The sequence below is a fragment of the Lutra lutra genome, chromosome 8 (assembly GCF_902655055.1).
Source record: "Lutra lutra chromosome 8, mLutLut1.2, whole genome shotgun sequence".
Taxonomy (NCBI): domain Eukaryota; kingdom Metazoa; phylum Chordata; class Mammalia; order Carnivora; family Mustelidae; genus Lutra; species Lutra lutra.
Window position 1 is genome coordinate 11,271,163 of NC_062285.1, and position 25,062 is coordinate 11,296,224.

At 40.0% G+C, this 25,062-nt stretch overlaps 1 long non-coding RNA gene across 1 annotated transcript; it reads left to right on the forward strand.

Annotated features, from left to right (window-relative positions):
• Window positions 1-3,657: 3,657 nt before the first annotated feature.
• On the forward strand, window positions 3,658-21,268 carry LOC125107857 (uncharacterized). The gene is made up of 3 exons (XR_007129674.1): window positions 3,658-3,905; window positions 17,428-17,547; window positions 21,193-21,268. It is a non-coding gene; the product is annotated as an uncharacterized LOC125107857 (long non-coding RNA).
• The last annotated feature ends 3,794 nt before the right edge of the window (window positions 21,269-25,062 follow it).

Below are 25,062 nucleotides of genomic sequence, written 5' to 3' on the forward strand. Positions count from 1 at the left end.
CTCCGCCAGTCCTACCTTGCAGAAAGTGGTTGATTTTCTGTTTCTGGAATTGCTGTTCTTCTTCTCTTCAATCTCCCGTTGGATTTGTAGGTGTTTACAATCTTTAGATAAGCTATTTAGCTGATCTCCCGCTACCCGAAGTAGTCTCAGCCTGCTACTTCTCCGCCATCTTGACTCCTCCTCCGGAAAATGTCTATTATTGCCCATTTTACCCCAACATTTATTCATTTGTTGGTTTTCTGTCTGGATGGTTTATCTACTATTGAAAATAGGGTATTAAAGTTTTCCACTCTTATGGTATTGTCTGTTTCTCTCTTCAGACTTTTTAAAAAAGATTTATTTATTTTATTTTATTTTATTTTTTAAAGATTTTATTTATTTCACAGAGATTACAAGTAGGCAGAGAGGCAGGCAGAGAGAGGAGGAAGCAGGCTCCCTGCTGAGCAGACAGCCTGATGCGGGGCTCGATCCCATGACCCTGGGATCATGACCTGCGCTGAAGGCAGAGGCTTTAATCCACTGAGCCACCCAGGTGCCCCAAGATTTATTTATTTTAGAGAGAGAGCATGGGGTAGGGGCAAAGGCAGAGGGGACGGAGGTCTTAAGCAGACTCTGCATTGAGTACAGAACTTGATGCGGGGCTCCATCTCATGACCTGATCATGACCTAAGCCAAAACCCAAATCTGGATGCTCTACCAACTGTGCCAGCCAAGCGCCCCTCTTTTCAGATCTAGTAGTGTTTGCTTACTATATTTCGGTGCTCTCGTGTTGGATGCATATATGATTGTTGTATCTTCTTCATCAGTTGACTCTTGCATCATTCTATGATGGCCTTCTTTGTCTTTTTTTACCATTTTTGGCTTAAAGTCTCTTTTGTCTAATGTAAGTAAAGCTACTCCTGCTCTCTTTTGGTTTCCACTTACATGGAATATCTTTTTCCATCCATTCACTTTTAGCCTATGTGTATTAAAGCTGAGGTGAGTCTTTTGTAGGAAGCATATATGTGGGTCTTATATAGTTTGTTCAGCCACTCTGTGTTTTTTTCCTGGGAGAAATCAGTGCAATTTCATTTACAGTAATTATTGATAGGTAAAGACTTACTTATGCCATCTCATTGTTTCCTAGCTGTTTTATCGTTCCCTTATACCTTTCTTCCTCTTTGACTTCCTTCCTTTCTGAATTGATGATTTTCTATAGTGGAATGCTTTGATTCTCTTTTACGTATCATTTGTGAATCTATCGAAGGTTTCTGCTTTTTGGTTACCATGAGGCTTACAAGAAACATCTATATGTATAGCAGTCTATTTCATACTGATAACAATTAAACTTCAATCACATATATAAACTCTACACTTTTACTCCCCTTTTGTATTTTTAATGTCACACTTTACTTCTTTTTATATTGTGTATCCATTAATAAATCACTTAGCTATAGTTTTTAATTTCATTTTATTTTTTTTCAGTGTTCCAAAATTCATGGTTTATGCACCATACCCAGTGCTCCAGGCAATACGTAGCTGTAGTTATTTTTAAAAACTTTTGTCCTTTAACTGTTAAACTAGAATTAAATGGTTAACATACCAGTGTTGTGTATTTTCATGTGTTTTCATGTTACTAATTATCATACATTCACTTCAGTTTCAAGTACTCCTTTCAGCGTTTCTTGTAAGGCAGTTCTAATGGTAGTGAGCTCCATCAGCTTTCATTTTTTAGGGTAAGTCTTCATTTTGCCTTCCTTTCTGAAGGCAACTTTGCCAGGTTAAGTATTATTGGTTGGTAGTTTCTTTCTCACAGGATTTTGAATATGTAATTCCATTCTCTCCTGGCCTGCAAGGTCCCTGCTCAGAAAACTGCTTTATCTTTATGGGGCTTACCTTGTATGATAACCCACTGAGCCACCCAGGCGCCCCCTGATTTTGTTGTTTATATGTGCTTTTTTTAATAGTTTCCTGAACATATTTAGAACAACTGTTTTGAATTATTTGTTGAGCAATTCTTGGATCTCCATTTCTTTGGGGCCAGTTACAGGAGATTTACTCTATTTCTTTGGTGGAGTCATGTTTTCCTAATTTTTTGTGATTCCAATAGTCTTTTGAAGTAGTCACCTGAACTTTATGGCCTGACTTGGGTAATACAAGACTTTGACCTCAAAGTGGGGGCATGCTGATGCAGGGCACCAAGTGTGGGGTGTGGGTGGCATGGTTCTCTTTGGCTAAGGCCACTAGGGTCCACAGCATTGACAACACTGTTGTCCTTGGTAAGCATTGAAGGGATCCATAGTGTTTTCAAGGGCAGCTGGGGTCCTCAGTGACACTTTCTGGAACAATGGTTAGGGACCAGGCATGTAGTGGTGGTGGTCAGAGCTCACAGTGGCATACTTGGATGCAGAGTCCAGCTGCAGGTGCCTATGTCATGTCATGTGTCAGTTGAGCACGTCATGCAGTGGTGGGGTCATGGCAGGCAGGAAAGGACAGGCCCAGCTACAGGCTCATTGGCATGCACTACTATGGCTGTTGGGTATTTCCAATGGGTGTATTGCAATGTAGACTCTTGACAGGATTCAAACCTGGGATGTGTGGGTGCACAGCTGGTGGGGCTAGTGACAGAAGTCAGGGCCTAGTCCAGGCCCACAAGCAATTACAGAATCCCTGGCTGTTGGTGTGCTCCCCTATGCCTCCACAATCTTACTCCAAGGCCTAAACACTTCAGCAGAGGCCAGTGACAATTATCAGGCTTGTCAGGGTTGCAGTGTGCAAGTGCACAGTAGATGGGCTAGCCCTAAGTGCACACATGTTGGTGGGGTCAGTGTCAGGGGTCTAGACTGGCATCTTACACTTGTGCAACAACAGAGTCCTGGGCTGCCTGCTGGTGCGGTTTCCAGGCTCTTTTCACAGCCAGAGAGGGGAATTAGTGGGAAGAGACCTTACTTCCATGGAGGCTAAGTTGGCAATTGATTTCTTCACTGGCTAAACCTGCCTGGCTTCACTGCAGTGGGTCCTGCTACATGGCTGCTATTAGTAGCTATTGTGTTTCTTGTTGTTCCTAGCCATCTCTGCATATCTCACTTTTGTTGGTCTCTGGGTGGGGTAAAACTGAATTGGGACCTTTGTGTAGTACCTTGAAAGCCTGGAGAAGCTGGTCACTCACTCTGCTTTTCCTTTTTTGGTAAGTGGAACTCTCTCTGGCTGGGGCCCTTGGCACTGAGCAGTGCCAACTTGAGGGGTGAGATGATGCAGGCAAAATGAAATGTTCTTCTTTTCTTGCGTAATTATTCTCAAGTGTTTTTGCTTTACTGTGTTGCTAAAATTTCTTAAGAGGACTCCTGAGTTCTCCCAGAGCCATTTTTGTTCATGGATAGCTATCTGATTAATGATCTTTGTGAAGGGATGGAGGTCTCCTACATTGATATTTTGGTGATGTCACTCCCAACTTGCCCAAATTTTTAAATGCACTCCAAAATTTGTGAATCATTGTGCTAGATAATAAAGGAGGGAGAAGTCAAGAACCATGTTTTATTGATCCTGAGTTAGCACAATTCCTTATATTGACAGTCATTAAAAATTTACATTATTTACTTATTATCGCTTTTACCCTTATAATTAATTTTGGAAATAAAAGCTATAATATTTTTATTATTTCCTTTATCGAGCTCTAGAAGGCCATTCCACAGTCTGGGGAGTCATCAGTGCCATCACTGTCAATCAAAGTCAGCTACTCTTATCACCAGACTATCTCAGAAGAGCAGGAGAGTCCCCTGCAGAGCATCTATTTGACTCATGTTGACCCATTAAGAGTACAGTACAAGACTCACAGCATGGGAATGTCTGCTGGAGATCCCACTAAAGTGGAGACCTTGGCAAACACCATTGGAAGAAATAAGCGACAGGGGACTCCTGCTCTGAAGGTTCTGGCCCCACCGAATCTGCATTAGGAATACTGGGCCTCATTAAGCTGCACTATGTAAAGATCCTTCCATATTTGCACTATTTAGACAGTATAAGCAGCATAAACACTAAGAGTTTGAATCTGTCCATTCCAGCAAGCCTGGAAGATTGCAAAGAGTCCCAAGAATTTATCAGGGGAGCTAGGGTTAACAATTTCAGATTTGGGGGGAACCAATGTTCATGTTGTCATTAGATGGTTGAAGCAGTAATCTTAGGAGGCTAAATGAAACATTTCTACAGTCTATAGGTTCAAGAAAGTCCCTATAGCTCCCAATGGAAGACATGGCTTATTATCTGGGCCAAAGAATTTGGATATATCCTTAATTGGCAACACTTTTATGAAGGTTTGGAAACAACTCCCATAGGTTATCTAAAGTATTGGTTTGATCAAAAGAATCTTAAGACTTATTTAAAAATTCTTCAGTTGTAGCACAAAAGTAAAGGGGGAAAGTGCAAAGATCTGAGGTAACAAAGAAATAGAAAAAAAAATCAAACATATGGCTATATAGTAGAAAATGAAATTGTAAACTAGATCATACAGGGTGCTTTGTAGACTGTCTTTAAAAATTTGTGTTTTAAGTATGATAGGACGTCACTCAAAGATTTTTTTTTTAAGATTTTATTTATTTATTTGAGAGAGAGAGAGATAGTGAGAGCATAAGCAGAGAGGAGAGGGAGAAGCAGGGAGCCAGATATGTGGCTCCATCCCAGGACCCTGGGATCATGACTTGAGCTGAAGGTACACACTTAATTAACTGAGCCACCCAGTTGCCTGTCATTGAAAGATTTTAAGCAATAGAGTGACATTATCTGAATTTATGTTTTCAAACTTTGCCTTTTGGAACATAAGGAGGCCAGAATGTAAATTGAAAGACCTTTTAGAAGACAATTGGAATTTTCCAGGGAAGGTATGTTGATAGCTTGGACTAGGGTAGAGATAAGATATCTTTTCAGGTCTGAGTCAACTAGTCAGTGCTAGATTGGACTGGGAGGCCCAGGAAAGGGGGAATCAAGGATGACTCCTAGGTTTTGGCTTGAATAGCTGAGTATGTAATGGTATCATTTGCTGAGATGGTGACGAATAGAAAGGGACATATTGAAATGGGAAAGGGAGAGAGAAAGGGAATGTTACATTAGGGACATAGGAAATTTGAAATGCTTGATAGCCAGTTGCGGGTGTTGAGTAGACAGTTTGGTCCATGATACTGGAACTTGGATGAAAGTCTGACCCAGAAATATAAGTCAGTGTCTGTATATGGTCTTCCAAGCTATGCAAATAGATGAAGTCACTTGCAGAGAGTTTGTATAGGGAAGAGGACCAGAACTGAGCCCTGAAGCCCTGAAGCCTTGAAACATTCATTATTTCAGCAGTGGGGGAGCCAGCCAAGGAGCCAGGGAGAAATTGTCCAAAAGGGAGGAGGAAACCAGGACTATGTGGTGGCAGAAAGACAGTGGGGTCCATATTGAATACAGTTGAGGGCAAGAAAGTCCCCATTGAATCTGGTAACCAGGAGGGCAAAAGCAGTTTCAGTGGCTTGGTGGAGAAAGCTGAGGAGAGACAAGGGAGATGGGGAAGAAGAGACAGAATGGTTGGAGACAGGCCCATGCCACTTTCCTCTCCTTCAAGATCCTTGAAGAAGAGGGAGGGCTGGTTTACCCATACAGTGGAGGGAAGGGAATTTCAAATTATTACCTCAACTGCTTTTCTTACTAGGTGATGGGGAGATGACTCACTTTTTTTTTTAATCCATACATTGATAAACATTGGATGGGGCTGTGTATGTGCATATACGGCATGTTGTTCATCATGCTGAGTTCGATTTAGTTTGATCAAATATTCTTTTAACTTTAAAATGTACCTTTATAGACTTCACCATGACAGTAAACATCTATTTAGTGCCTGCTGAGAGTTCTTCTAGTTCAGCTAATATTCTAAATTGAAAATGATCATAGCCCCATCTTGTGAGCTTGTTTAGCTAGTGAAGGTACAACTGTGTCCTGTTCTCTATTCTCTACGACTCTCTCTGGAAGACAGTCAAGGCTTTTGTGAGCTTACTGGCTATCTCGTAAATGAAGACAAATCCAAACATTTGGCCACTTTGCTTTATTTTTGTTTTGCTTATAATTTCAGAGATTCTATGTTAAACCCCATAACTTCATGGGAGAAATAGAGGCTCCTGGGCTAGCAGTGATACAACTGTGAAATCCAGACTCATTCTAATGTCAAGAGGCTGTAGCAGTTTCTAGGAAGTGTCAGAATTCTAACCAGCCCTTGGCTTCTGGAGGTGAGAGCAGGAAATGTGGCCCTTCCACGACACAGAGGCAGTTAGGGAATTTTCTGATTGTGTAAATAATTGAAACTTTTATAGAAAAATTTTAGAGATTAAAATTAGAAAATAGAAGTCATTCACCATCCGATCACTTGAAGACAGTTGTTATTATCATTTTTGTATATTCTGTTTTGGAGCATAGGATTTTGATGCTTATTTTTAAAGCCATTGAGATCATTATATAGAGAGAGCTATGTGTTTGATTAAGGTTTGAGGGCTTTTGAGGTTATGTAGGAAGTTACAGATAATCTATCCATTTCTGTTTGTGAATCAGGAGCACAATGATATTCAGACTGGTTTCTCTAGAGCCAGGCCATGAGGATTTATGTCCTTAGGAGTTTGAAGTGGCCTATTTTGTGCAGTGAGATTGTAATAATTTTTTCTTTCTAACTTCTCATGGCCCCTGGCAAACACCTAAAGTCTTAGGCAAAGTGAGATTTTGACTTTGGTGAGTCACTATAATTTATGGCCACTCTGACCACAGGGAAGTGGTTGTTTTAGATGTTGGTCTTGAACTAATGGTGGGTGGTCATGGTGCCTAGCAGGGGTTGGCTTTAGAATTTGAATTACGACAGTTTTATTTTGAATGACCCTGGTATTTAATAGCTTTACAGGGTCTCACTGCCTGCAAACAGGGGGCCATCAGAACCTCAGTAACAAGTGCATCTGAGGTAAGGATTCACTCAAAAGGACAAGAGCATCTTGATTGGGGATAATTATTTGCACTTTTACAATCTGATTTTCAACCAGGTCCACAGGGCAAGAATTTAATGCAGCTAATTCATGTGTGTGAGCTTGATAACTAGCGTGCAAGTAAAGGGCTTGTGCAGGAGTGGGTTGGCTGCTGTCTTTTTGTGCCTTTTTTTTTCTTCTTTAGATTGTATTTGCTAAGATTTTATATGTTTGACAGAGGGAGAGCACAAGCAGGTGGAGCAGCTGGCAGAGGGGAAAGGAGGGGGAGAAGCTGGCCCTCAGCTGAGCAGGGACTCAATCCCAGGACCCTGGGATCCTGACCTGAGCCAAAGGCAAATGCATAAGCGACTGAGCCACCCAGTGCCCCAGTTAATAGTGTTTGAACTGAATTCAGAGCCAAGGGAGGAATCTATGGAGGGACTAAGCCATGGATATGCATGGTTTATAAGAGTCTTTAAGATTCATTCCCCACTTTGACATCCAGAGCCTGTAACATCTCAAACCCTAGGATGCGCGGTCTCCAGTAGAAATGACACAGGGATTTGTCCCACAAGGCCTCTAGAGGCGTACTTCACCAAAAGCCCCTTTATTTCAGGAACTTGCTGAAAGTGGTTCTCCTGCTGAAATAGTTCTGGGGATGAACATTCCCTGGGAAGCTGGGTTCACAGACCTAAGATGTTCCACAACAAGGGGCAGTCTCCATTGTGGCTCGGAGCCAAAAACACCGGTTCCTGAGAGAGAGTGCAGGCCCTGTCACCACGTGGGCAGAAAGATGGCCCTCAAGGGGAAGTGGAAACTGAACGGGAAGAGCTGCTTCTCAGGGTCTGATGCCAACTGCTTCCCTCACCAGTTTAAAGGAAAAAAAAAAAGAGAGAGAGAGAGAGACAGGAATATCTCAAATGACAATCCCTGAGAAAAGAAATGAGTGACTCCTAGCCCCTACCACATCCTCATCCCACAAAGTGGTAAATCTCATAGTATCAAATTTAACCTCTTTTGAGATATTCTCCCAAGGGTTTTAAAAATTGAGATATAAAAGGACTTGTTTACAAAAGCCAGGCTCTGAACTATAGGGAGTGATCAGATGGTTCCCAGAAGGAAATGGGTGGGGGGAATGGGTGAAATAGGTGAAGGGGATTAAGAGTGCACTTATAAAATTTTAAAAAAAGAAAGAAAAGAAAGAGTGCACTTATGATGAGCACTGAGTAATGTATGGAAGTGTTGAATCACTATCTTATACACCTGAAACTAATTTAACACTATGTTAATTACACTGGAATTAAAATTAAAAAAATAAAATGATTGAAATTTAAAATGACTGAGCCACCCAGGTGCCCCAATTAAAAATGAATGAATGAATAAATAAATAAATATATATATATATAAATAAAGTTCATGGTTTAAAAATGTACATATCAGTAATTTTTAGCATATTAACTATCACTATTGCCAGTTTACCAGTAACTAAAACCAGTAACAAATTCCAGAATATTTCCATCACACCAAAAAGAAAGCCCACGTCTATTAGCAGTCGGTCACGGTTCTCTCCATCTCTACCACCTGGTAATCACTAATCTACTTTTTATCTCTACAGATTTGCCGATTCTGGATAGTTCATGTAAACGGAATCATACAGTGTGTAGCCTTTGTGACTAACATCTTTCACTTCAGCATAATGTTTTCAAGGTTCATATCGTAGCATGTAGTAACTCCCATTAGTTTTTAGCAGAATAATTTTTCATTGCATAGATGAGCTACATTTGTTTATCTATTCATCAGTTGATGGCATTGGATAGTTTATATTTATTTTTAGACATTTATTTATTTATTTGAGAAAGAGAGAGACAGCAGTGGGGAGGGGCAGAGGGCGAGGGGGAAGGAGAGAAGCAGACTCCCTGCTGAGTGCTTATCCTAGCTGAGCTCAGTGTAGTGACCCTGAGACCAAGACCTTAGCCAAAAGCAAGAATTGGGTACTCAACTGAGCCACCCAGGCACCCCTGGATTGCTTGCATTTTTTTTTTTTTGGCTGTTATGCATAATGTTATGAACATTCTTTTTTTTTTTTCAAAGATTTCATTTATTTATTTGAGAGAAAGAGAGAGAGAACGAATGAGAGAGAGAGAGAGAGCATGAGAGGAAAGAGGTCAGCGGGAGAAGCAGACTCCCCACTGAGCAGTGAGCCCGATGCGGGACTCAATCCTGGTGTTCCAGGATCATGACCTGAGCCAAACGCAGTTGCCCAACAAACTGAGCTACCCAGGTGCCCTGCTATGGACATTCTTGTGCAACCCTAATTGGTTTTGGGGGTCATAATCATGGGCCCCAGACAAGTGACATAGGTTGACTAGTAAAGTTGAAAGAAATATTTTTCAGATACTTTTGAGTTTCTATTATGACTTTCGACGATACTAAGTGCTGAGATTTGGAGCATAATTATGTTTGGGTTAACTATCCTAAGATTTGGGGATTGTTTTATTTTTGTTAATGTGTAGGTGTGAAAAACAATTGCTGTGTAATTTTATATGCTTTAGATCCTTCATAGTGAGGCTGCTGAGCTGTGTGGCAAGCAAACAGACACAAAATCTGAGGTCCTGAACTGCAGCCACTCCAGAGAAAGACAGTCCAGGCTGCAGCTGCTTAAAGAATGAAGACATGGAAAATTCATCTAACTGAAATTGAGCAAATGAGCAGTTGAAGAGAATGATTATTTAGACTTTTAACTGAAATTGGGGACTTTAATTTCTTGGATTCGTAATGCACAGGGACAGCAGAATTTTTTCACACTTTAGTCCTTTGGGACTTCAACTAAAAGATTTTGGATTTTCATTTTTTAAGATTTATATCTTTTAATTATAACACTGGGAAATTAACAATGGGAGGGTTTTTTAAATTGAATTTAGGAGTATCACAGTTTGTTGATATATGATTTTTGGAATATTTTAATTTAATTTGGAAGATTTGATTTCATTTTAATGTTTTAGTGCTGTTATTTAACCTCATTGCAGAAACTCTGAGAGGCTATGTTGGGCAATATAGCTGGGCAAAATTTGGAATAGGAAATAGAACAGAAGTGAACATTCATCTTTAAATTCAGAACGGCCACTGAGATCATTCAATTAGTAAACCATTCTGTCCCATTTCAGAGCCTAGAGCAAAATCTAATTCTATTAGCAGTAAGAAAGGTCCTAGAAAGTCCCAGAGAGATCCACAAATGAGTATGGAAGGGCCTTTATTTTCTTGTAACAAATATTTTCTTCACTATGGTAAATGCGTATTAGTTCTATGCTAATAATGCCTCATGGACTAATTTTTAGAAGATATCTAAAAAAAAAATCAGAGACCTACATTTAGAATAACATTTTTAAAAAACACAACAAAGTTAACTCTTCTATTCAAAAGTAAAGGAAAAATACAAGGAATGATGATTGTATTATCACTTACTCTTCCATCTGGGAGATGGAAAATTTCTTTTGCTGTAGTTTTTTAAGCCGTTAGATTACAGAGACATCCAAATGTGAAAAAAATAGTTCTGGATTTTCCTCTCTTAGCTGAATCACTGCTACTTCCACTGCCAGGAGTGTAAAAACGGTGATTGGACTTTGGCCCTTCAGTTTTTTCTCCTTGGGCCAAAGTGGAAGATAAATTTGGCCATTCTTCCGACTATGGGCCTTGAGCCCTTTCCTGCCAGCATGGGAAAGAGGCTGGAAACCAGCTATGCTCTTTCTGCCCCTGACCTGTCAGCACTGCGGGTTTTCCAGAATTTTCCCATTTACTGCTACTTGCATACTCTTTTCTAGAAAGGGAGTCACTTTTCCATTCCTGGCATTATATCTTAATTTGATGCAAGGTTGTGGTATGAGATTGGACCTTTTGTTTGTTTGTTTGTTTGTTTCATCGTGAAAGACCTGTTCTTTACTGTTTTTATTTTTTAAGTGCATGTCATTCACTTTCAAGAGTGATTTCGAAAGGGATTTCAAGAAGGGCGCCTGGGTGGCTCAGCTGGTTAATCATCTGACTCTTGATTTCAGTTCAGGTGGTCATCGCATGGGTTGTGATCTTATGAGTTGTGGAATTGGGTTCCATGTCAGGTTCCACGCTCAGTGGGAAGTCTGCTTGAGATTCTCTCTCTCTTCCCTCTCCTTCTGCCCCTCCTCTTGCTTGCATGCACACTTGCTCTCTCTCTCTCTTTATTTATTATTAAATAAATAAATCTTTAAAGAAAGAGAGAGATTTCAAAAATTTGTGCATATATGGCCATTTTATCCTGACTTTAGGACACTTAAAAATGTTTCAGTGTCTCCTTTAAAAAAAGTCTGGCATATTTGTTTAGTTAATGTACAGACACCATGCAAGGTTCTGAAGCAGAATGTCCTATACATTAAAAGCCATCTCTGGAATTTTGAAGTTAGAGAAAAGTTCTGCAAAATATCCCATCTAGCTGTCTAATTCTAGTAGTGTTAGGAAGCTCACCTACTTTTTTTTTCTTTTTCAAAGATGATTAAATATTACACAGTAGAATTTCACATTCTACCTGGCATATGGTGAGTGTTCAACAAATGTTGGCTTTTATTGTTACTACTCTTTAATTTGCTCAGCCACATGTGATCATCACACAACGATTTTACCCTATGCTTATGTAATACCTTTTTGCTCTCCTTCTCTCTCCCTGACCTGGCTCTTTCATTCTTCACTTTTTTTCTTTTCTTCTTGCTCTGGTCAGTTCCACAATCATCCTCTAAGTCTGCTACTATTTCTATTCTCATTGTTCCTGTCAATAACTCCCATCAGGCAAATAGTGCAGATTTGTATGTTTCCTTTAATAAAAAGAGATTTTATTTATTTATTTGAGAGAGAGAAAGAGAGCACATGAGTGGTGGGGGTTGGGTCAAGGGAGAGGGAGAAGCAGGCTCCTGGTTGAGCCGGGAGCCCAGCCTGGGGCTAGATCCTAGGACCTGAGATCATGACCTGGGCTAAAGGCAGATGCTTAACTAACTGAGCCATGCAGAATCTCTTGTATATTTACTTTCTAGTCCTATAAAGTACAAATGTGTTTCTTCTTCTTTTTTTTTTTTTAAGATTTTATTTATTTATTTATTTGACTGAGAGAGACAGCAAGAGCAGGAACACAAGCAGGCGAAGTGGGAGGAGAAGTAGGCTTCCCGAAGAGCAGGGAGCCCGAAAAGGGGCTCCATCCCAGGACCCTGGATTCATGACCTGAGCCAAAGGCAGATGCTTAATGACTGAGCCACCTAGGCACCCATGAACATGTTGCTTATTGAGGTATATTATTAAATTTAAACATAAACTATTTAAATTACTGTATCAACTTATACTAGGAGGTCCTATAAGTTTAAATGCAGACCACTCAAATATTATTGCTTATGGGGATATCCCTTTAGTCTTCATGGACAGATGTGAAGTACCAGAATGCCTTTACAATGCAGAAGGTCTGCTTCTGCTTTCCATGGCACCATTTTGTATTCAAAGTAAGGATGCTTGTTAGTTAGCTCATGGCATTTTCCTTTAGTCTATAAGATGTGCAGCATTTGGGAGGACATCTTAGCTCATGCTCATCTTATTTCTTTGGTCAATCCAGACATTTCTGGGAAGAAGGATTTTAACACTTTTTATAGCATTACGTTTTCTGGAAGTCAACCTATACTTTCATGGACTTTTAAAAAATCCAGTCATATGTTGTTTCCAGTGCTTGGAATCCTCTCTCAAAGACATTTGCTGATTACCATGTTAATGCCTAAAAAATGTTTTAGAGCTCTTTTCCATGAATGCATTACCTTAGCATTCAGAAGTAAGATCTGTCTCTGAGTCAAAAATCAAAGTATAATCATGGAAACTATTTTTTCAGGAAATTAGATTTTCCTGGCTGAGATAGCAATAAGTCTGATTGACAAGGAAAACTCTCCACATGAACAATATTCTAAAGGAGGAACAAAAGGGTTTTATCTGGGAATTTCAGAACACCGAGGGAAACGATTGTTTAAGGTGGGCCTGATTTTGGCAATGATTCTTTAATATGTTGAAAAAGTGAGATAAAATTTTTATTTTTACTACTTTGTAACCACAAGATGGCACCACTTTCCTATTTTTAAAAGTTTGACATTGCTGTTTTTCATTTTTTACATTTTTTTAAAGATTACAAGCTGTTTGGGGACATTTGGTTATAACTTCCCCACAAATACAGGCTCATATACTATAAGGCTAGAGTTATGGTATTAAATAAGAATTTGTAGGTGGAATAAGATTTATAATATGCATCGCATATGAATGGGATTTAAATGGTTTAAATGGTTGGAATCTCAGCCCAAGGGAAAGGAGTTTCTCTGGGGGTTTTGTAAGTGAAAAGGGCATTGGGCAACTTAACCTGGGTTACACCATGAGAAGTCAGATGTAAAGTGGTCTTGGCCAGGAGTTCCCTGTCTGGTCCAAGGGTATGAGCTGGCAGAGAATATAGGCAGGAAGAGAAGGAGGGTAAGAATGTCAGCTGTGCTAAGAGTTGAACTCTCCTAGAAATGATATTTTGAAGTGAGGGGAGTACTGAGGTTGTGTTTGAGGAAGAAGGAAGAGATCAGAGGAGGAGAAGTGTACCTAAGACAGAAGCAAAAAGTAGAAGGCAATTCCACCCACTTCTCAGCTCTGACCTAACTCTGTTAACATATTCTGGTTTAGCAAACTGTCCTGGGCCTACAAAAGACAAATGAAGGGAACCAATGGGGAACCAGCCCCCTTCCTGTCATAAGTGGTGTTGTAAGGCTGTTGTCTAGCTATAGTTATAAGACCTTTCTGTCCTCACCGTCCCTTCATTCCCTGTTCTCCTTCTCTTCATCAGTCCAATCCCTTTTGGTTATAGTTAGTAGAACCCAGTGCAAGTAGCTTAAACAAAAGGGAATTTATCCACGCATGAGACTTAAAAGTTCAGGGTTTGAATAACTTCAAACAGCTGCATATAGATGTTCCACTATTGGTTCTGTTGTTCGTTTGTTTTTTTCCCCCTGTTGTCTTCATCCTTCCTCACATCTGTTCAGGTTGCAGGAAAGATTGCCCCAGCAGCACTAGACCTTCATGATTTTCATAGCCATCAATCTCAGAAGCCATTAGTTTCTCTCCCAGTATTCCAAAAAGATCCTCATTGATGGGTCTGTGTTGTGTGTCCACTTAGCATAAGGATTATATGGGCCACACAAGGTGCAATACTCAAAAGAAAAGGTTTATGGACAGATTTTAAATGTAACCCATGTCCATTATATCTTCCTAAGAAAGTATCTGGATAGTAGTAACATGGCCCCAGACCAATGTTCCCAATGTAGTAAGAACTAATCTACTAAATGCAGGGAAAGTGCACAGCTTATAATTATGGATAAGACTAGATCTAAGTTTGGAGATCTTCAGTCTAGGAGGAAAGTCTCTTAGAGAGAATTAAAGGTTTGATCTGTTGTTACCCTCTAGTATTTCCTGTTCTTTTTAGCCATTTACTTCCATGGGTAAGCATAATGGTGGTCAGGTTGACTTGAGAAGAATTTCTGGTCTCAGAGTCTCCTGAACTAAAATCAGTCTTTTTCCCTCTCCCTCCTTTTATTGCTCCCTCTGTACCTTCCCACCCCATCACCAAATGTGACTGGATTTCCTTTGACCCATTGTATGTAGGACTCATTCGGAATCCTGAAATGAGACATTCAACAGAAATCTTGGCTTAAAATCTTTGTGTTCAAAGCAGGGAATTGGAGATGTTTCCTTATACTGATGTGTGGTCATGTAATTGTGCCAATAATGAAAGCTCTAGATGTAGTTACTTTCATTAATTTCCATCTCACAAAGGTAATAAGTGTTCTGTAATGAGTGCCTGGGAAGATGGCTCTTGCCAAATCTGGAGAATATAAGAAAAGAAGAGTTCTTCTGGGTAAATGTTCTTAGTGCCAGGTATTAGAAGCTTTCGTAGAGTTCTACAGCATACTGAGAAGTTTAATTATATACTCGTATATTTTAGGCTGTTTATTTTACAAAGAGTCAACCCATTACATTAACATGATGACTGTGCTTTTCTTGTGGAAAACTTGGAAACAGACTAATAATAAAATGTCCCCCTGCCCTGCACTATGAAAACTAGATTGCTTTAGTTTGAGAGAATTGAATCTGGTTTATTACAGTCTTACGATGACAGTTTCTACACTATTTTACACAGCATTCTCAGAGTATTCAACATTTACTTTGACAGCAAAGCTATGGAAAGAAAGGTTCTATCTGAGTGGTTATGGATGAAAAACCAGGTAAGAAGCTTGACTTTAAGGAATAATTTGTATCCTGTTAATTGCCCTATGGGTCTTAAGGAAATGAGATAGACAATAATCCATTCTTAGTGGGTTAATGAGGCACAACATCTGAAAAGCTGGCATGTATATTGGAAGTTCCTTGATGATGAATGATGTCGAACATCTTTTCAAATACCTGTTGGCCATCTGTATATCTTCTTTGGAAAAATGTCTATTCAGAGCCTCTACTCATTGTAAAATCAGACTGTGTTTCGTTTTGTTTGGCTATTGAGTTGCATGAGATCTTCATGTATTTTAGATATCCACTCTACTCCAAGTCCTATTTCTATGTTCCCTTTTCATGGACTGGCACCACCATTCATTTGGACAGGCTAGTTTATCTCTCATCCTATCGACCACTGAATTTTGAAATTTTTACCTTCAAAACATCTTTTGAATTCTTCTGTCAGTTTCCACCATAGTCTGAACAACGTTTTTTTAAAATGTGGAAGACTGCATTATTAGCCTTAAAAATGGCTTTCTTGTATGCAATCTGACCTTTACCCTGGCAGAATAACCCTTTCAAATATGAATCTGTTGATACCACCGCTTAGACAAGACACTTCAAAAATTCTCCTTTATGTTTAGGATAAAGACTCTATTTCTAAACATAAATCACCAGTGCCTGTATGATCTGGCCCCTTCCTTAGACTCTGGCGTTCACGTGCACCACCTCCCTCCCTCCTCTATGGTCCAAACTCTCTGGCCATGTTCTCTCTTGCCACAGAGTCTTCTCACATGAGGCTCCTTCTGTCTGGATCACTCTTCTACCTCTCCACTACTTACCAAGCGGACTCCTATCTTCCCGCGATATAAGCTCAAGCTTTAGCTTCTCAAGTCTGTCTTCGTGGACCTGCCTTGCAGCTCTTTCTTGGCGCTTATCACTGATAATTTTACATTTGCTTCTATTGTTATTGTTAGCCAATAGCGCCTGTCTTCCCTACTGGATTCAAGCTCTACGAGGTCATGACTTATGTCTGCCAATCATTAATTCCATAGTCCCAGGCAAGAGAATGGAATAGGAGCTCAATAAATAGTTAGATGAGAGATTTCTTATATTGCTTTACAACTTACTTTTCTATCTAAAAGAAAGCGATGTGCGATTACTGTTAGGTTTGGGCTGTCTTGAGCATTGTTGTGAAGTGGCCAGCAGAACCTTCAATGGCATACATGAAAGGGATGTAGCAGGCTACTGTGTATGTTCTTTTAGAGGAGGTTGTGGATAGAGTAGCCCAATTTCTCAGAAGAAATAGATGTTGCTCCCACCTTATTTCTCTCTAGCCACGTAGAAAGCAGACTAAATGGAGCAAGTTAATTTAACACAGTTTCAGATGAAGTCTCACACTATTCTTGGCATGGGATAGCATTATAGGATAGTCAAGGTGGTCTGAGATTGGCTGTGGACAGTTGCAATTGGTGTTCTTCCATACACGTTGGGAAGCATGTCGAAATTTCCAGAAGTGTTACCCAAAATAAAAATCTTGTTTGCCTAACTAAAAGCTGTTCCCACCTTTTTTTGGGATGTAGAGCCTTTATTGCTTTCCAGTGTGTAACCCTAACTCATGCGCCTTGAGAAAGATACAGTATCCAAACCCCAGCAAGAAATTCTAATGGATCTAAGCCAGTCATTGTGACCCAGTTTCCTTGTCAGTTATTGAATCTGATGTGGGCATGCCACTGCATGTGAGAGGCCTTCGTGTTCTTGGAGAAAATGCTCTTCTCTTGTTATCAGAGGCACGTAGATAAGCAGTCCCCCTCCTTCTGCTCAGTGCTGTTGTGTCTGAATGGGGTCCTGAGAAGGCTGCAGCCAGCTTGTGACATGGGAACTGGTCTGCAGATGAGAGACATGCTGAGCATGGCAGAGAGGCAAGGTAGAAAGCTCTGAGCTGCAGGCTAGTTCTCCTCACTGATATGGCTGGGTAAGCACGCACAATTACCTGGACACACACACACACACACACACACACACACACACACGTGTGCGGCAAAGAATTTAGCAAAACATCATGTGCTTCGGTTTCCTTCTGCTGTTGCATGTATATACGTAAAAGTTATCTCCATCGTGGGGCAGAATCTTGTTGTGCTGGGTTTCAGGAATAGAAGTGAAAATTAACCACTTTCACCAATTTCATTTAGAGGTGAAAGAAAAACTGTGGAGTGGAAAACACTGAGAAACTTCCCAGTCTCTACCACTTTTAAGAGCCTGGAGAGTACACTGGCCCCACTTCGATAACCCAGGATCCGCTCCCTGTCTCAAGGTCGGCTGATCAGCCATCTTAGCACAACTTTAATTCTCTTTTGGTACGTAGCAAAGCATAGTCATGAGTTCTGGGGAATAGGATGCAGACATATATGGGTGTCATTCACATCCTTGCCATCGTAGTGTTTCTTCCATTTTAAGTTGATTCAAAAATTTATCCATTTGGTAAACTTTTGGGCACTGTTTTGGAAATGTGAGACATGGTCCCTGCATTTAAGGAGGTAGTAATTTAGTGATGTCTTGCTCATAAAATGTTTTAATTTCTAGCATTCGACTTAATGATAAGGGAGATATTGTTCTAAATAGTCTAGCCATCCTGTTCCAGATATTCTAGAGGTATGTGTGTATGTGTGTTTTTCATTTTCTAGTGGAGCAACCAGAAGTTATACTGAGGTAAAGCTACTTTTATCCAGGGGCGCAGCTGGAAGGACATGGAGACAGTGTGTGAATTGTGATTTTCTTGCTTGTCTGGTGGTTTTTCCTCTGCGTCAATGGCTACGTTATATATGAAGAATTCAGGTCTTGTTTTTGTTTTACAATAACTTCCAGACCTGGAAAGCAAAATAGGAATGCAGCTTTCCCTGTTTTCACAGAATTTCAGCTGAGAACAGCGGTGATAGACTCTTCCTTGCATCCATAAGGTTCAGTGATGGCCATTTCCAACAGTCTAAAAGGAAGAAAGACTTCTTGAAGTTTTCTTTGACAAACATCAGGAATACATATGTATGTGAGTGCATGCGAGTCTGTGAGTGGCTTTTCCTCTCTCTTCCTCCCGGTGGAGAGACTTGCAGACTCTTGCCTTGAGAATTCTAAAGGTAGGAACTTTTGGCAGAAGTTAGCCATTAGCGCAGCAAGGAGGAAGGGCAGCAGAAAAACATGCCACTTGGGAAGTAAGGATATGTGATTTCATGGATCGGTGAATATTGCACAGAGGAGCTGCACTTGAGTGAACAGACGTGTCCCTCTCTGGAGGGCAGGGGACCTCAGCAGGAGTTTGTGTGGCGTGAACCACAAAAGGGATTTTAAGAGGAGTCAGCTGGAAGAGTATCTGCATTGGGGAAGGCAAAGACCCCACCAATGAGATCCAAGATAATGGACACAAACTGTCACATTTATGGTTTGAAATAAATACCCCTGACTTGAGGAGACTCTTTACCTGTCAAAATATATGTCACATGCACGGGAAGGAGTATGTCAAGATCTGTGTTTCATAATTGTGAATAAACATAGTATGAACTTTCGCTTTGGGTTTTGCCATTTTGTCCTTGGGATTTGTTGCACAGGCCCAAAGTGGAGCTGGTCTCTGATCTTTAGGAAGTGGAACGGGGTCACTGAGCAGTAGATAAGATAATTTCTTGTTTAGTGATGGGCACTGTCTCTGCGGTCCATGGCGGGAGATGGCCAGGAGAGGAGGTGACTGAAAGGGAGGAAGGCCCTTGTGATCCTCTTTGAGTAGGATGACTACCTCTGCTCTTTTCAAAAGGCACAGACAGGGTTATCATCTCTGCATTTCTGAAGGGGTACATGGAAATCTAGGTGCCTTCAAACTTTACTTGTAAGTGCACCCAACTGCTTCCCAGCACAGCTGACCCCAGAATAAATGTGGTAAAGTAATGCGCAGCACAACGCCTCCTCAGTTGATCTTGGGTCTTCATATATGTACCCTCTGGTGCTGCCAGCCCTCGGTGATTTGAAGATTTTTCCGTCAGTCAGAGGAGGACGCCTTAGCCAAATTGAGGCAAGTAGCCATTGTTGATTAGAAACTTCAAAATCACCTAGTCCCTCTAACCAATGGCAATGGGGACAAAGTAAAGAAAAACTAGCCTGTGAGAAGTAGAGCTCTACCCTAGAAAAAAGTCTGCTGAAAAGTTTTTGGTCTCAAAACGCTAATTTAGGAGGAATCAACTAGGAGCAAAATTCATATGAAGAAAATAATGAAGTTTTTCTCAGGGAATGGGCAAAGTATTTCTCAACATTCCTGAAGTCACCTGAAACTGTAATGCATTTCACCACATTTCAGCAAGATAATAAGAAAGTGCTGTGGGGACAATGGCTTGTCTTGTACGCATTTGTCTGTGTGAGATGAAATAAGCCACCAGGGGTGTGGAAAATCTGTAAGTATTGTTGAAAAGGGTGTTGAAATTATAGATTATATTTACTCATTCCTTACCGGCAAAGGAACTGTGCGACACACTAGCTTTTATTCCTTTTATTACTAACAAATTGTTGGCAAAAGGCCTCGATAATGTATTTCCTTTTAAATACCAGAGAAAGTATTGAAATAAAAGTAAGCTATTGCTTATTTTTCAAGTGACCAAATTTCTGTTCTTGAAATATTATGATCTTCACTTTTAAATGCTATAGATAATGTAGGAAATGAACTGTATTTCTTGGTCAGCAATCTGAAAAATTCATAAAACCCTGTCCCCTCTTTGACTCTTGAACCGAGCAGCGGTAGCGTGCTCCCAGAATTTCCATTAGAGTTGATGAAAGACACAGGTGTGCTTTTCGAGGGAACAATATCTGGTGGCCTGTTATTTGAATAACATTATAAAAGACTGCTTTAGAGGTAGAACCAGTATGAGTAGGATACAAAAACTGAGAAAAAAAAGTCTGTGTTTCTTTACGTGGGTGAATATTTGTGTGATTTCATTAGTTGCCTAGAGAATAGAGTATCTATTGAAAAAATAATTGTGGAAAGAGAAGAATGGAAAGGAAAACCTTAAAGGATTAATATATTTGGGAATCTGTTTGCAATCTTGTGTGTGTGACAGAGAGGGAGAGAGAAAGGGAGGGAGGGAGAAAGAGAGGAGGAAGAAAGAGAAAGAGGAGAGAGAGAGAGAGAAGGAAAGAAAGAAGGATTAGTGACTGCTACCTCTATTGGTAATATCTATTCAAAAACTATGCATACCTACTAAGGGTGTTTTAGGCTCCACTATCTCTATGCCAAATATCTGTTTCTGCAATAAATGTCTTTTAAAAAACCTCAATACCTCTATCATGGCTTGCAATTGATTCTTGGCTCAAGATTTAGTTGGCGTTAGGTTTTTATTGATGAGCTATGTGTTTTTCCTATTAACATTTCTTTTATGATTTCCATAGCAGTTTAACACCTGGAATATAGTTTTTATTTTGGAGGAAGAAAACTTATTTATTTCATTTTATTAATTTTTTTTCAAGGTCTTCTAACATCATGACCTTGATGATTTTCCTCATTGGGTTGTTGATGATAGTTATTATTTGAATGAATTAACTGTCATATGGGCTTAGTGAACCTGAAACTTTAAGTGTGTGAGTTTTATTTTGTTGGACCAACATTATAACAGAGGATGAAAAAAAATGGTACCCTTCTGAATCCCTGAAGGCAGGCTCTGGACATCTGACATGCCTGTACAAAACAATTGCTTATTTTGCCTGAAAACACATGCCAATGCTATTTGCTATATTTCTATGTTGCTAGATACTGGGTTTCATATATCCCTGAAGTCAGTTTACCTCCATGTGCCTTTTTGTGTCTGATAGGCTGATTCTCCACAACTGTTTAGGGCACAGATATCACACCAGACTTGAGAAAAATGTACCTTTGGTTGGATTTTTGTGTGTCACATTATGGAATTCTTTTTTCTCTCCTACTTTCAAGAAGGTAGTATTCCATAGAACAAATTTCATGATTCCTCCATTTTGAAGATTATCCTTCAACATTCCAGAATGTGGTGAAGATCTGGAGGGCTTGGCTCGAGTGTCCAGTGAGTGAAGACTTTTGTTATGGCAAACTAATGAGGTGTGGGCTTTTTATTGTGAAGTCTCCCCGGAATGTCAGTGCTATTTTTTTTTAATTGCTTTTTTTACTTACTAAAAACCTTACAGTGAACCCTTAAGTCTAATACATTCGGTTAAAATAAAGTGCATAATTTATAATTCACGATCAGTTTCCCTGTTGATACCCAGAAGGTTGATGCTGATCCCAAGCCATTTTAGAAAAGCAAATAAAATTGTAATCACGATTGATAATGTGTAGGGGAATTACACTTCCTTTACCTAAATTTGCTTTCCAGGTTAATGTATGTTAATATACTTATAAGAATAAAGTTTCATTTCCCCCCAGTTTTGTCATCAACCGCTGTGGCAATTTCCTGCCCTGCCCACTAACACACATGGACCCATGCACAGACAGTAACTTGCACGTACATGTACACACACACTCTTACTCAGGGATGAGGTCTCACGTTGTCTTGCTGGACTTATTGGTAATTGCTGTTAGGTCTCTCCCTGACAATCATCACCTCCTAACTTACTTACTTATCTTGTGTGTTTTCTTCTTCAGCTCCTAGAATGTAAATCCCAGGGACAGAGACTTCTGTTTACTTTGTTCTTTGCTTTATGGTCTGTGCCCACAAGATCGTCTGCCATAATACAAATGCTCAAAAAAATATTTGTGAAGTCAATGAGCAGATTGCATGCCTTTAACACTAGAAAAGAGATTTATTATTACTGTTGTCAAAAAGAAAGAAGTGTTGGCAACTACCTCTCATCTACCCTCCCTCTTTTAGTAGGATATTCTCTGAGTCTATTTTTCTTATCAGGACTGAAATGCCTAACAGGAAATGTGGTTGCAGTGGCTCTTCCTGGATTCTGACTCCATTTGCAGTCCCTGCCCTGCCTCTTGAAGAAAATCTGGGCAAAAGGATTCTGTCTCAGGGCATCATCCGTGCAGCGTAAAGATGATGAAGTCCAGAATTGTTCCGCTGTGATTCAGGTCAGATGCCCTCTGAGAAAAACTTGAACTTTAGAATTCTTAGAGCCTTTTTCTTTTTGGAGAAGAGAATATATTCTTTTCAATTATCTAAGCACAAAGAGAAAATGAAGGCTGACAGTCTCTATTGACGTTAGAAAAATAAGCAGAAAGATCATTTTAAATCTATAATTGCCAGAAATATCAACTCTCCTCTGCATAGCATCAGATAATAAGTATTTTATTATGTACTATGTATGTAGTATGTGTGTATATATGTATACATAGGTACACGTGTACATACATATAAAACAATAACAGATATAAGTTGTGGACTGAGTATCAAATCAAAGTGACAATTTTAAGTGCTTGTATATTCTTCACCATAAGGATAGACATGTTATAATTTGATTATCTCTCTTTTTAAAAAAATATCTTATTTATTTCACAGCACAAGTAGGCAGAGAGGCAGGCAGAGAGAGAGAGGAAGAGGAAGCAGGCTTCCCGATGAGCAGAGAGCCCGATGAGGGGCTTGATCCCAGGACCCTGGGATCATGACCTGAGCCAAAGGCAGAGGCTTTAACCCACTGAGCCACCCAGGCACCCTATCTCTTTTTTTTTTAAGTTACTCTCAGCTGATATTTTAAAAAAATATATATTTATTTTTAAGTAACCTCTACAGCCAGCCTGGGGCTTGAACTCACAACCTTGAGATCAAGAGTCACAACCTGAGATCAAGAGTCACATGCTCTACTGAGCCAGCCATGCACCCCTACAGTTTGATACTTACATGGCCAATAAATTCTTTAACTTTAGATGCTATGAATATATACTTTGATAAACATTGACCGACAAAGCTATACTTAAATCACCTTAAGGATCTTTCTCCATAAAGAAAAAGGTAAAAGTTGGGAGGGGGGAGAGGATGGGAATAGGGGTAAAAGTCATCTTATCTTGCAGATTTGCAGCATAAAAGGATATTATTTATAGTGGTGATATATTCTTTGGAATTTGAAGGCAAAAACATTATATGGAAGAACTTTACTGAACTTTCTAGGCAACTGGCATAGTATGCATTCAGTCTCTTTTGCAACTTCTTTGAAAACCTATTTACTTTGTTAAAGCAAAATCTTTTTGTTGTTATTTTAGAAAGTTTAAGAGCCAATCAAGGGAATTGTAAGATCATTTTTTGCATTATATGGCTATTAATTTATTGAGAGAGAAAAGGGATGTTCTAGATATATTGAAGTCCCATGTAATTAATTTGCTTCAAAGCTTACCTCAAGGAAGTGAATTAGAGTGAACCCAAACTGTAAACTTAGATAGCAAAATGAATGACATAAGTAGGAAAAAAGATAGGGGACTTGTTTCCAGCTCTGACGAGATAGTTGAAAGACTGTCCTCTTACTGTAAATAATGGGACAAAATGTGTTGAGCTATTATCTTCAGAAACTGGGCGATAAATAGTGGAGGACTATGATCCCTGGTAAAAAGAAAACAAATGAGGTGAACCATAGAACCCCTCTGACCTCCTTAGAGACATCTTCCAGACTGCAGCCCAGGAGGGAGATTCTAAGCAAAGCACAGAATTTTCTCCAAGTCGAGGAGACCAAGCAGAGTTTGTTGGCGGGGGTGGGGGGATGGGGTGGTGGTGCTGGAATATGTGAGGCTGAGTGCCAGGGAGGAGGGAACTCTGGAGCTATAGTGCCTCAGAAATGTACACGGGGTTCCCTTCAGTTTGTCCTCAAATCCCCAGTCACGGATGTGGATGATCAACTTCTTTGAAGTCAGGCAAAGCCTGGCCAGAGCCTATCACTAAACACTGAGCCACACATGCATGGGATAAATGTGAGCTGAGGCAAAACATAACAAGAGAAATAGATGCTAAAAAGTTGCCTGAGCTCATCCAGAGCTGGGGGATGTTTTGAACAGCCAGAAAGCAGAGTCCTCATTCAGCCTTTTCAGTAGAAACTCCAGAGCATTTTGCCTCATATTATGGCAAAACCAGCCTACTCTAGACTTGCCCTAACAAGGCTTAAAAACAAGTCTTGAAAAATCAGACTGATGCATCCATAACTTCCTGTCAGATCAAAGTTCAACAGTATTTAAAGGAAACAAATCTAGTACTCAACATACATAGTCGACAAGGCCCAGCACCCAATACAAAATTACTAGGCATGTAAAGATGGAAAATATGACCCACAACTCTGGTAGAAATCAACAAATAGCAAACAGTAGCAGGACTCAGTGATGACTCTCAATGACCATCACCTCCTGATGGTCATGCCCTTTAGTCTTCTTGCACATTGTGTTAGCATGGGTTGCTATGGCCAGTAGAGTGCATTAGCGGTGCCCCTGTGTGACATCCTAGGCTAGGACAAGAGAACAGTTGGATCCCTTGTTCTGGAAGAAGCCAGCAGCTACACCATGAGCAGCCCCGTAATGAGGCTTAGGTGGAGAGGAACTGAGACTTGCCATCCCCATGAGTTAGCCACCTTGAAAATGAATCTTCTTCCCGCTCCAGTCAAGCCTTCAGATACGTGCATCCTCAGCTGACATCTGACTAAATCTCATGAGAACTGCGAGATAGTACACCCAATCAAAGCCACTCCCCAATTCTTTAACCACAGAAAATATGAAAGACAGTAAATGTGATTACTGGTTTATGCCACTGAGTTTTGGGTTAATTTCTTAGGGAACAATAGAGAGTTAATATAGACATTGGTACTGTCACTCTAATAAAACCCCCCAAATCTAGGAGTGACTTTGGCACTGAGAAAG